The following is a 12,487-nucleotide window of genomic DNA, read 5'->3' as shown; positions in this document are numbered from 1 at the left end:
CTCAGAGATTGTCCCTACGCTGAGGAGTTCATGGTCCAAGGGAGAAAGTCCCATTCTCTTCCCTAAGGACAGAATATGGAGAAAAAGAGGATCACCACTCCCTATTCCAGTCCTGTCCCTCACTTCAACCTCCCACCTCCCCACCAGGATTCTCTAGCCTCAAAGAGAGCAAGATGTGGGCTGCTGGGGAAAGGGGGCAGGAAAGGGGAGGAAAGAAAGAGGGAGCGCTTTTGGCGTCGCGTCTCCCATAAAAGCTCTGCTGCTGACAGCCTGGTGCTGCTGGGGTTAATGAAGGGTGGGGTGACAGCCACTTTGAACTCAGGCCAAGCAGGCCCCTGGGAAGGAGGTGATGGATAGCTGCCAGGCCTCTAAAGACTAAGCCATCGCTCCCCTCCCCCAGCCCCCCAGCCGTCCTCCCTCTCCCCTCCATTGCACAATACTGATGCCTCTTCTCTCCCTACCACCCCCATTACAGGAATTTCCAGGTTTCCTCAGTAGAGCTGTCCCTGGTTCCAAGCCCAAGACCCTGGCGACCTGTTTCTTGAATGGCAGTGGATGTAGCTACTTATCATGGGAAAGAACTTCTTGAGGTTTCAGGGAAAGACCATTTAGGGGGAGCCCCTCAATTCCCAGCTCAGATTCTGGAGGATCTCAACTCTGTGCAGTAAGAGTTGGGTTCTGGAATTAGAGGACAGAGGGTGGGCTGGGGAGGGCCCACCACAGACACAGGGACACATACAAACTTTAATCAGGAGCTCCAGGGAACACTAGTCCCATGCGACATTCACACTGCCTGGGCCTTAACCCCCTGATTTTTCTTTTCCCTCAGGTCTCACTATCTTTCCACGGAATGGGAATAAACTCCACTTATGCTTTGGATGCAGCTTGAAGCCACATGAGTAAGAAGGAGGGAGACTGATACCCCCTCCCTCCCCATTCCGTGAGTGAATTCTGCAGCTGATGCTGGGCCTCCTAAGCCGATGGGGAAAGCTAGAATCTTGTGCTCCACAGCACATCAGCTCCCCACCATTCAACCTCAGAGTGAGGAACTGGGCTTGAATTAGGCAGAAAGGGCAGATTTCCCAGACATTAAGGGCAGAGAAAGAACCCAGCGGCTGGTTTCAAGGGGTGGGAGGGACTCAGTCAGAGACTGAGGTGAGGAAGGGGATGCTTTGAAAGATGGGGGGTGGGTGGAGAAGGGGGTCCCCATTCTTGCTTGAGGTCAAAAAGGGCTCTCTGGGCAGGGTGCCCGGCCCTCCCACACCTTCCTCCTTTCTCAGAAGAGCCAGGATGGGGCGGGGGCGGGAGTTGGCTGGGGCGGGGCCTATTTAAGGAGCAGTCTCTGGGAGCATCACTGTAGATCCAGCTCCAGGAGGGAGAGGAGAGGCTTCAAGGGTAAGTGCAGACCTGTTTCTTTCAACTCAAGTTGGGGGTGGCGGTGGAGGGTGGCTCTTGAGCCTGCAGGCTTGCCTTTCCCTCTCCAGAGACAGGCTGCAGCTCTGCCCTGAGTGGAAATAGCACCCTAGTCCTCAGTTTAACTCTCTAGAAAGTCACAGTGTGTTTCAGGGAAGTCTTTCTCTTCCATTCCCTTATCTATACCAGGTACTTCAGATCTTCATTTCAGGTGTATTTGTGTGTGTGTGTGTGTGTAGGGGCGGGGGCAGTGGTTTCAGGGAGCTTGGACTCCTGGGCCTCTATCTTGTGGATCCACATTTTGTGGGTCTTGTTTGGCTCAGGAGGCCTGTCTCTAGAGAAATATCCTCTCAGTGTACATACTCTAGCTCTTCCCCCAGTCCCTTGTCTATCCAATTCCACACCTAGCCCCATTGGAGCACATGTGGGCAGGGATGATGGGACCCTTTCTAAATGGCATCTCTACCACAGCCCTGAGCCCCCCCCCCCTCATATCTAATATCAGTATCCTGTTGGAATTGAGAGAACCTTTGCCTCTTCTAGCAATGGACCTCTATTTTCTGCTCCAAGCTCAGACCCTTCCTGGAATAGGAGGAATCTTGAGATCTCGGGTTTCTCACCTGATCCATCCTGGGGATGAGGAAAGATTCACAGAAGAGAGCGCAGGAGGGCAGTATCAAGGTTAAGAGAACTTTGGCCACCTGGCTCTGAGAACTGAATTCCATAGGCTGTGAGCTCTAGCAAATGCCCTAGGGACTCAGTTCTGGTGCCCGGCTGCGCTACACCATCAATACTGAGGTCACAGGGCATCAGCCAGGTGCTGCCACTAGCTCGATCTTTTAACAACTTCAGTTCAAGCCACTCTTCTTGTCAGAGACTTCAATGGCTCCCCAAAACTCCTCACTTTGCCGTTAAAGTCTTTCGAAGTATGGCCTCCACTTAGCTTTGAAGCCTGACCTTCCACTGCTTCCTGGTTATAACCTGCCCTCCAGTGAAACCCTGCTCCTTCCTGCTCCTTCTGCCACGCTTTTACTTGTGCTGACCCCTCCTCAGTTCGTCTCGGGACACCTCCTTTTCATCTCTGTTAGATTCCTACACCTCCTTCAAAGTCTTTCTCAGATGCCTCTTACAAGAAGATTCTCCAGTGCCTCAATGATGCATACGATGTCCTACAAATCCTCCACACTCTGCTTCCAGTGGGGCTTGATTCATGAGCCCCGTGATGACTAGTCTAGTATTCTTCACAGAGTGGCTGTTCAATAAATGTTCCTTGTATTTTGCTGAGCATGTCTAATGTATGAAGAGGCCTATATGTTAAGGCTACGTCAGATTTCCCAGGTTTATATGCCTTAGTTTCCTTATCTGTAAATGGGGATAATAATTATATACACATCAAGATTTTGTGAAAATTAAATGATAGTTTCTGTACAGGGCTTAGCACAGTGCCTGCACACAGTAAGTGCTCAGTTAAGTGTGTAAGATTGTTGTGATAATTACCCTCCTTTCAGTAGAATGTGAGTTACCCAGTTGGGAGGTGGGATAGGGTTTAAAATTGGTCAGTCATGGTTTATTGGCAAAGGGCTCTAAACCAAATGCCAGGGTTGGGTAAGGCTGGGGGAAAGCCAGGAGGAGAAGTCCATCAGGATGAGAGTATGGTGGCTCAAGCCCCACTGAGATAGGGACAGTAGGTAGATTCCCACCTACTGTGTGACCTTGGGTGAGTCACTCCTCTCTGGCCTTGGTTTCCCAACGGAAGGTAACTTGAGGAGGTTGAGCCAGGTAAACAGTAAAGTCTCTGGCAGCCCTGATGTTTTATGAGTTCTAAGCTTCTAAGGGTTAAGTTCAAAGAAAAGATCAAAGAAAGAAACATCTAGGACTCCCTGCAGGGCTTCCTTACAGCCACAGACAGGGCTGGAGCACTGGGGTTTGGAAGCAATGGCAGGCTGGACTGAGCTGAGTGGCAGCCCTTCCTTCAAAAAGTCTATAATTGGGGACCTCCTTCCTCACCGGGGCTGGGGGATAGGGGTAAATTATGTGCAGCTTCTGGATATTTCCAGGGCATAAGTGAAGGCCTTGGGGGAAGAATGTGTGTGAGCAATGTGGATTCTTAGAGATGAGGAGAGTTGAGAGACTTTAAGAGTGGGCCTGAGAGGGTAGAAGAGGAAGGGGATTCAGAAAAAAATCTTACATGGTGGGAGATTCATGATTTACTTAACCTGCTGTGTTTCAGAAAAAAAAGAAAAAGGATTTGAGGAGGCTTACCAGCATGTAGAAAATTCTCTAAGATTAAAATATAAAATCTGTGACAAATTACATTTTAAATGTGTATCCTTTTTGATCCAGAGACTCAATATCCTTATTATCACTAGTTTTAGTTAGAAATTGTTTCAGACTTACAGAAAAGTTGCACGAATAGTACAAAGAACTGTGACTTAACCTTATACCAGATTCACCAACTGTTAACCTTTTTCTTTTTTTTTTTGCCATATTGCTTTCTTTAATATATAGTCCTCATTCAAATCTTGCTACTTGTCCCAACATTGTCCTTCATAACAATGTTCATTCTGGTCTAGCATCCAAAAGAGGATCATGCATTGCATTTAGTTTTCATGTCTGTTTCATCTCCTTTGACTTGAAACCTTTGTTTGTTATGACACTGACATTTTTGAAAATTTTTCTCTCAATTTAGGTTTTTGTTTCCTGATGATTATGCCTTACCACTGAATTTTTGATGTATTTTTTCAGTTTAACATATCCAAAACACATGATGTCAGTTTGTCTCCATTAAAGAAAAAATTTAAAGACACTCATTAAAGATGGTAAGAAAAAAAGATGGTAAGGAAAAAAAAATGGTAAGAAAGATTTTGTTTAAGAGGGACTACTGCAATGGGGTTATTAACATGTTACCCACCACTTTTCCCTATTATACTATTAGGTTACTATTTTCTTCAGGTTAATATTTTAAAATTTGTAATTAATAAATATCTTATTGGAACATACGTGAAACTATGTAAATATCAGGTTTTTCATCAGACTTTCACCCATTATTTTTAGTGTCCAGGAATGAGTCTCACTTGAATCATTCATTACTGTGATGATTGGGGATGGTAATTTTCTAATTTCATTTTTCCTTCTTCTATAAGGAGAGCTTTCCAGTCACATGTATTTATTTAGTTAATATTAGCATGGACTTAGGGATCCTTATTTTATTCAGAAGGTTATAATCTGTTACTGTGATTATTTGTTTTGATGCTTACAGTGTCCTTGATTTGGTCAGTGGAAGTCCCTTCAAGTTGGCGCCTTTGTTCTTTTGATATTTTTGAGGAGTCCTTTAATTTCTGGCACAAGCTGTTCCAGGCTCATCTTGTACCTTTCCTGCCACAGCCTTGAAATCAGCCATTTTCCCAAGGGGAGTGGTTCCTTTTTTGGAGGATGGAATTTAGAATCACAGATCTGGGCACTGGCTGTGCTTGTTGCTACCAGGGTGTCATTGTTCAATGATTCAATCTCTAATTTTAAGGTTTCAGATTCCACAATTTAACACTTGTATATGTGAACAAAGATGCATATTCAAGGACATTTACTTTCTCATCACTCTCTCAGCTTATTTCTCAAATGTCTCCTAACTGTTCTCCCTATTTCTACAATGGCCCCTCTATAGTCTCTTTTCCACACATCATCCAGAATAATTAAAAAAAAATCTTATCACGTTTCCCTGTGCTCATAATCTCCTCTAAGGAAAAAAATCCAAAATTTTCTACATGGCTTCAAGATGCCACAGGATCCAGCTTCATCTGTAACTTCATTAACTATTCAGTTCAGTTCAGTCACTCAGTCATGTCTGACTCCTTGTGACCCCATGAAGCACAGCATGCCAGGCCTCCCTGTCCATCACCTACTCCCAGAGTCCACCCAAACCCATGTCCACTGAGTCGGTGATGCCATCCATTAACTGTTACATTCCCACTAACTCACCGGACAAGGACACCCCAGCCAAGGGTGTTTGTACTTGCTTTTCTCCCCCAGCTATTTAAATAGCTTGCAAAGCTCTTTATTAGGTCTTCACTGAAGAGTCATCTCTTCTGAGAAGCCTTCCCTAAGTATCCTGCTGAAAATAGCACCCCATCACTTATTGCTGTATGACACTGCATTGTATATTCCCCTTTGCTTATTGTCAGTCTTCATTTCCCTACATTACATCTCTAAAGTAAGCTCTATCAAGAGCAGAGAGTTGTTTATTTTTCTCCTAGAGCCCCAGTGCCTAGAATACTGCCCAGCACATGTGGGCTTTCAAATGCCTGTTAAGTCAATGAAGATGACTTTCATTCCTTGGGACTTTTGCATTCACCATACTTTCTGCCTGGCTTCCCCTCACCCTTCTCTTTGCACAGCTAGCTTTTTCATATTCTTTAGGTCTCAGCTTAAATGTTTTCCATAAGGACAGAAACTGCCATGGCTATCTCATTCACGACTATATCCTCAGGGCCTGCAATAGTTCTTGGCAAATAAAAGGCATTCAAGAAATTTGTTGAATGGACTTTTAATAGCTAAAAACTGAAAAGAATCCAAATGCTATAGACTGTTAAAGAATGAGGTAACACCATGTGCACTGGCATAAAACGATGTCCAAGATATACTTAGTGTAAAATGCAACAAGCAAGACTGCAATTCCTTTTATGTAGGTAATATGAGGTGCACAGAAAAAAACAGTAAAAAATACTAGATTGGACCTCAGTGATCATTTGCAGGTGATGGTCTTCCCAGGTGGCCCTAGTGGTAAAGAACCCTCCTGCCAATGCAGGAGACGTAAGAGACACAGGTTAAGTCTCTGGGTCAGGAAGATCCCCTACAGGAGGATACGGCAACCCATTCCAGTATCCTTGCCTGGAGAATCTCATGGACAGACGAGCCTGGTGGGCGACAATGCATAGGGTCACACACAGCTGGACACAACTGAAGGGACTTAGCATGCCACACAAAATATCAGAACAGATTTTAACTCTCCATTTAATAAATTTCAGTGTTGCAAACTACTTTTTAAAAACAAATACTAACCTTTGAGCACTTAGTATATGACAGTTATTGTGGTAAACACTTTGTGTGCAGGATTTCATGATATCTTCTCAATAATCTTATGAGATAGGTCCTGATACCATCATCCCCATTCGCGATGAGGAAATTGGTTCAGGGACATTAAATAGTTCACTCAAGGTCACACAGTAGACCTAACACACTACAACAGCTCCCTGTGTTTCCATAATTTAAAAAAATAAGGAAAGGAAAATAAGATGAAACTAGAGGTAACAGTTCAGGATCCAGGTTTTACACAAAAGATGCTAAGCAAATTTGGCTCCCCAGAAACCAGGGCAAAGAGAAAAATATGATCAATTATGAGATCCTTGGTGCTTCACAGATAAAAAAGCAAAACCACTCATCAGGAGAAACATCGTTACCAAGTGCTGAGGTTTAACAGAACTTCTGCATGAAGCTCATAATTATAGCAGTGTTCAATCAAGTGATCTGCAGTTTCAGTAACATACCTGTATACCCAGGTATCTTCTGGCCAACTACAAATGGAAGTTCACTGAAAGCAATTCCATGAGGAGCCAAACTTATGCAGCCTGGGTCTTAGATCTGGTGGTATGGCTAGATCTGTAGTTAAAATTCGATGTGTGGCTTAATCCTCCAGCAAACTCCTAGAATAGCGCACATTCAACCTATTACAGACTGTTAGCAAGAAGGAGACAAGATACAAATATATGTATGACTGAGTCCCTTCGATGTTCACCTGAAACTATCACAACATTGTTTATCGGCTATCCCACAATATAAAAGTTTAAAAAGAATCAGGAAACAAGATGTGACATTCATCTTAGATTTCAACCCTGGTAAAATTTCCAGGTAGGCTGTATTAGTTTTATTCTTCTTTAACAGATGAATAAACTGAGGCTCAGAGAGTCTAGAAAATGTCAGTCAGTTCAGTTCAGTCCATCCAACTCTTTGCAACCCCATGGACTGCAGCATGACATTCCTCCCTGTCCATCACCAACTCCCAGAGTTTACCCAAACTCATGTCAGAGCCAGCCCTAAATCTGTGTCTTAGGGATCCCTCCCTCAGCCATGCTTGCCATCCACACCTCAACAAAATAGCTGATGCCCTCAGAATCTCTCTATGGGTGGTGGGCCTCAGGACCTAGGAGAAAGTCCTCTTGCACTGGAAGGGAGCTGGTTAAGGGAAATGGGGCCCGGCGAGTGCGGAAGTACACATTTCCCACTCTAATTCCTGACACCTTGTACCCCCAAAAGGGAAGTAAGGCTCACATTACATAGATGAAGAAACCCCACCTCCACCCCCAAACATAAAAACAATCTTAAAGCCTACACCTGACTTCAGTCATTTAGTTTTCTTTACAGGCTGGGAATAAGTGGGCCCTCAGCTTGGGGAGTTAGGGGAGATTTCCTGGAGAGAAGAGACGAAAAAGGGCACGTGGGGGCTCATTGCAGGGCAGGGTTCATGGGGAGGAGGTTGGGCAGGGAGGAAACAAAGGGTCCAGACCCTTCCTCCACCACACGCTCAGGCTTTCCAAGTCCAAGGAGAAGGAAGGAGTAACAGGACACCCACTCAGATCTCTTTGATCCCTTTTCGCCCTCGCCCCGTCATCCTGCAAAAAACTGAAATCAAGGAAGAGCAGCAAGCCAGCGGTGCTTAAAAAAAAAAAAAAAAAAAGGGCAAAAATACAGGTGACAGGTGCACCCAGACCCAGCGCATAGCTGCGGCGGCAGGAAAACGGCGCGCGTGCTCACCGTCGCCTGCCGCCGGGCCTCGCGCGCCCTCAGCTCAAGCCTTCCTCTTCTGCCGGCGGCCGCGCTCCACCGCTTCCCCCGCGGGACTGTTGTCCCCGCTGTCGCTGCTGGCCGGCGACCGCAGGGCTCCCCTCTCGACGCGGTACTCTGGCTCTCGCAGGCGCGGCGAGCCCCGCAGCAGGAACTCGCCGCCGCGGTAGGTGACGCGCACGTTGGTGCGCGGGTATGTGCCGTACACGCGGCGCAGCTCCCGGCGCACCGAGTCCGGCAGCTCGAGGCGCGGGCCAAGCGCGCGCTCTACGCGGCCCCACCGCAGCTCGGCCTGCACGGTGCCGCCTTCCGGCCACTGCGCCCCGCTCTCGACCGCCGCCTGCGCCGTGGCCGCGGACGCCTGCAGCGATGGCCCCAGGTAGCCGGGCGCGGGGAACGGCGGGCGCAGGGCCGCGGCGTAGGCCGGTGGGAAGACCCAAAAGGGCGGCGCGAACTCCAGGGGCGCGCCGGTGGCGTGGAAGCAGTGGTATTCCCGCGGAGCAGCCCACTCACCGCCGCACAGGTCGCGGGGCCGGCTGCAGAAGTTATGGGCCTGGATAGGGGGCAGCAGCAGAGGGGCGGGCTGGTAGGTGTAGGTGAGGTGCTGCAGTAGAGGCCAGAGGTCCTCCCCAGGCGCTCGGCAGTAGCATGCGTACATGGTCCGAAGTTCAGGCGGTCGGCGTGGTACCTGGGGCCTTGTCCTGGTCCAGACCTGGAGTAGGGGAGATGGATGCGCTTTGTTCTAACGTCCACCGCCGATCCTAATGCCTAGTAAACGCAGGCCCTGGTTCACAGCAGGAGCCCCTGCGATTGTGCCCCTGGCTTTGGGGAACTCTTACTAAGGAGTTTGGCTACCAGGTCACCTCTTTTCCTAGGGCTGGACCCAAAGCCCAGGCTCCCAGCAGGCAGGAAAGACTCAAGGCCGTTTGAAGCCCCAGCCCTGAAATGCTCTTCCAGGTAGCTCCCCACTCACTTGTCTCCTTTAGCCTCGGGGAGCTGGCCCCCAGCATTTGGAGGAACCTGAGAGATCCAGGAGCAGAGCTCCTCTCCACCACTTTTCAGTTGATCTGCTGTTCTTCCTGCCCTGATTCGGCCACACCTCCTGGTTTCCAGGCAAAGGGAAACACCTTGACCTTGCCAGAAGCCAGCCAGCCTGTGTTTACACTGGGTGAACCTGCTGGAATCATGTTGGCCCCAACTTAGACACAACCTCCGTGAGGGCATCCTGGTGCCTTTTGCAATTAGGTTAGCTCTCTGTTATCCACATCCCATTTTCCCAGTCAGATGGATTGAGTTATCATGGCATCTGGTCCCATCACTTCATGGGAAATAGATGGGGAAACAGTAGAAACAGTGTCAGACTTTATTTGGGGGGGGCCCTCCAAAATCACTGCAGATGGTGACTGCAACCATGAAATTAAAAGATGCTTACTCCTTGGAAGAAAAGTTATGACCAGCCTAGATAGCATATTTAAAAGCAGAGACATTATTTTGCCAACAAAGGTCCGTCTAGTCAAGGCTATGGTTTTTCCAGTGGTCATGTATGGATGTGAGAGTTGGACTGTGAAGAAAGCTGAGCGCCGAAGAATTGATGCTTTTGAACCGTGGTGTTGGAGAAGACTCTTGAGAGTCCCTTGGACTGCAAGAAGATCCAACCAGTCCATTCTGAAGGAGATCAGCCCTGGGATTTCTTTGGAGGGAATGATCCTGAAGCTGAAACTCCAGTACTTTGGCCACCTCATGGGAAGAGTTGACTCATTGGAAAAGACTCTGATGCTGGGAGGGATTGGGGGCAGGAGGAGAAGGGGACGACAGAGAATGAGATGGCTGGATGGCATCACTGACTTGATGGACGTGAGTCTGAGTGAACTCCAGGAGTTGGTGATGGACAGGGAGGCCTGGTGTGCTGCGATTCATGGGGTTGCAAAGAGTCAGACACGACTGAGCGACTGAACATTTGAGTTAAGCTCCTCCTCACCAGGCACTGAATCAAGTTGCTTCGTGGTTCGGTCGTGTCCAACTCTCTGAGACCCTATGGACTGCAGCACGCCAGGCTTCCCTGTCTTTCACCATCCCTGGGAGTTTGCTCAGACTCATGTCCATTGAGTTGCCAATGCCATCCAACCATCTCATCCTCGTTCAAGTTGCTTATGAGCATCTAACTTCAAGTTTACATCAACCCTAGAAATGAGGTATTAACGGTTCTCCCCCCACCCCTTACATAGCAAGAAGCTGCTTGCCTCAGATACGGTATACAATGAATGTATTCTATGACTGGGGCTTATGTAAATATCCTGCTCAGACTCACACAGCTAGTTATGTTAAGGGCAAAATTCTCAAGACTTGTGCTGTCAGTAATAGCATGATCACCAATCTATGCTGGGTCTGCTTTCCCGCTATCTGACTATTCTCCCCTCTAGAATGTTACATAAGAGCTTATAACTTTTTTCAAAGAACTAATTCTTATTAGCCACATGAAGAATATGGTGATATCATTCTCATGGAATAGATTAAGGAACCAGAGACTCAAGAAGTTAGGCTACTTTCCCATCTTCTCACAGTCTGTAACTGGCACTGTGGGATTTGAACTCAGTCCAACTTATGCCAAAGCCCAGAAGCGACTTGGGTAAAGCCAGAAAGGTTGCTTCATTCACATGGGGTGAAGACTATCTGATCTCCAGTCCCCATTGGCTTCAGGTCATGCCCTTCCAGCTCTCTTCCCCAGTGGAGTGGGTCATAGTTGCTGGATGGTTAAAATGGATACCCTCTCCTAGTTGCTGGGCTGCCAGGCCATCATACTTTCCTTCCTCCTGTTAATCTAAGCAGTATTACCACCAACCCCCACAGTTTCTCATAGATTTTCAGCATCCCTCAGAGTCCAGCTACCCTCTGGGAAGTTCTCCCACACTCAGCCTGGTGATGTCATGTTTATTCCTGACTGCACCACTCTTTCAAGTCTAATTCAGACCATTGGCCTAGTGACAGCAGCAGCTTGGACTGGTTTAGTTTATCTACCTAACACTCCCTATCCAACAGCTCCAAGAAGGGAGCCTCCCCCTCTGTCCTCTTTAAGAACTGGTCCCAGGGACTTCCTGGTGGTCCAGTGGTTAAGATTCCCCGTGCTTCCAATGCAGGGGGCACAGGTTTGATCCCAAGATCTCTCATGCTGTGTGGCCAAAAAAAAGAACTGGTCCCAGGACATAGTGATCTTTGCTAGGGGAGGCCTCCCACCCCCATGATGTCCATGGCTTAATCCCTGGGAACCGTTAATAAGTTACATTACATGGCAAGGGGGAATTAAGGTTGCAAATAGTATTAAGGTTGTTGGTTAGAAGTCCTTAAAATAGAGAAGTTATCCTGGATTATCTCGGTTGGTCCAGTGTAATTACAGGAGTCAAATGTGGAAGATGGAGACTCAAGAGTCAGAGTATGTGATAGTAGAGAGAGTCAATCAGCTATCGCTGGCTTTGAAGATGAAAGAGGGTCATGAGCCTCATGAGCCAAGGAATGCAGGCAGTCCCAAAGCTGGAAAAGACAAGGAAATGGCTTCTTCCCTAGACCCTCCAGAAAGAAATGCAATTCTGCCAATACCTTGATTTTAGTTAATAAGACAATTCCAGTCTCCGGAACTGTAAGATAATACATTTGTATTGTTTAAAGCCTCTAAGTCTATGGTAATTTGTTAGACCATTAGTGGAAAATTAATATACCTCCCCACTCTATTTATAACTGCCCCTTTCTCCCCCATGGGGATCTGATCACCCTGAGTGGGAGATGAGAATGTGAGACCAAGCTCAAATTGAAGCCTGGGACAATGAGAAGCCTGTGTTTTAATGTTCTGACATACTTGCTGAAGACCTCTGCTGGTCTGGGGCAGAGGATAGTTCTAAGGAAAAATGAGAAAAATAAGAACCAGGCCAAGTTTCTCAGCATTTATTCACCCTGATTCCAGTAACAGCCTCCAGATTTTTAGGGTTCCACACCTTATCTACTCTTAGGAAAGTGGTTCTGGGGGAGTTGGTTTTAGCCCATCCTTAAATTACCTAGGTGATTTAGGGCTAGACCAGTCATCACTGTCATCCCTTGGGCCCTAGTGACTAGTTTAGGCTAGCCATGTGACTCAATTTAGGCCAATGGGAAACAAGCCCAGGGCTCTGTTCTCTTATTGTGTGGTTGGAAGGGCTCTCTCCCCTGGACTGAAATCTGTAAGAATGCAGTTCTGGGTCCAAAGGCGATGCTC

The 12,487-nt window shown here is 47.4% G+C and overlaps 1 non-coding gene across 1 annotated transcript; it reads left to right on the top strand.

Moving 5' to 3' along the window:
• Positions 2,097-2,205, top strand: MIR146B (microRNA 146b). Its single transcript, NR_129595.1, has one exon. It is a non-coding gene; the product is annotated as a microRNA 146b (primary transcript).

The sequence above is a fragment of the Capra hircus genome, chromosome 26, assembly GCF_001704415.2.
Source record: "Capra hircus breed San Clemente chromosome 26, ASM170441v1, whole genome shotgun sequence".
In the NCBI taxonomy this organism is placed as follows: Eukaryota; Metazoa; Chordata; class Mammalia; order Artiodactyla; family Bovidae; genus Capra; species Capra hircus.
This window is presented reverse-complemented; position numbering and strand designations above follow the sequence as displayed.